This window comes from Petaurus breviceps, unplaced genomic scaffold (genome assembly GCF_028583685.1).
Source record: "Petaurus breviceps papuanus isolate PSGF00001 unplaced genomic scaffold, PetGlider_PUasm1.0 373, whole genome shotgun sequence".
Taxonomy (NCBI): Eukaryota; Metazoa; Chordata; class Mammalia; order Diprotodontia; family Petauridae; genus Petaurus; species Petaurus breviceps.
The window spans coordinates 983,162-984,286 of record NW_027186299.1 but is presented as its reverse complement, the minus strand read 5'-3'; positions in this window follow the sequence as shown (position 1 = coordinate 984,286).

Below are 1,125 nucleotides of genomic sequence, written 5' to 3'. Positions count from 1 at the left end.
GATGGATGGATGGATGGATGGATGGATGGATGGATGGATGGATGGATAGATGGATGATAGATGGATAGATACTTATATGAATGATTAGATGGATGGATGATGAAAAGGAAGGAAAGAAGGAAGGAATATGAATGATTAAATGGATGGATGATAGAGACATACATATATACATACATAGACGCATAGATGAATAGATGGGTAGATATATGAGAGGGATGGATGGATGGATGAATAGATAGATACACTGAGAGTCCATGATTTCATCAGGATCAGAATCTCTTGTTGAAACTTCCTCCAGTAATTCTGGTAAGCAATTCATTTGTAGCACATGGTCTTAGGGAGGTTCCCAGACCACTGAAAGGTTCATTGACTTCCCTAGGGTCACAGAGCCAGTTAGTGTCAGAGGCAGAACTTGACCCCAGGTCTTCCTGAGTCCAAGGCTAGCCCTCAGGCCACGGCACTATATCATGAATTATCATCATCAGTGCTTTCTCTTTCAATGAGACTGAAAAGATAGAACAAAATTTGTTACTAGTAATTTGAAAAGATGCCCAGGCAAGTCTGGGTCACTGGTCCAAGAACAACTCTATCTCCTGGCACTGAAGGCATAGAGCCAGAATTGATGAGGTGCTTTACACGTATCCTCTCATGTGGTATCGGCCTCAAAGGGTCTGGGAATAGTTTTCAGAAGATCTGTAAATTTTATTTCCATATAGTTGTTCCCCTTTATAATCCTATAGATCTTATTTATACATTGAAATGCTTTTTCGGAAACATACACAAAGTCTGTGGTTCCCGAAGAGTGGCTTGTGACTCTAAGCAAATAAATCAGTGACCTGGGAAACTCCTCAAGGCGATGTGGTACAGATTAGTTTCTTACCTGAATTACTGGAGGAAGTTTCAACAAGAGATCCTAGTCCTAATGAAATCATGGACTATCTATCTATCTATCTATCTATCTATCTATCTATCTATCTATCTGTCTGTCTGTCTGTCTGTCTGTCTGTCTATCCGTTCTTCTGTCTATCAGTCCATCTATCTGTCCATCCATCCATCCATCCATCCATCCATCCATCTAATCTATCTATCTATCTATCTATCTATCTATCTATCTATCTATCTATC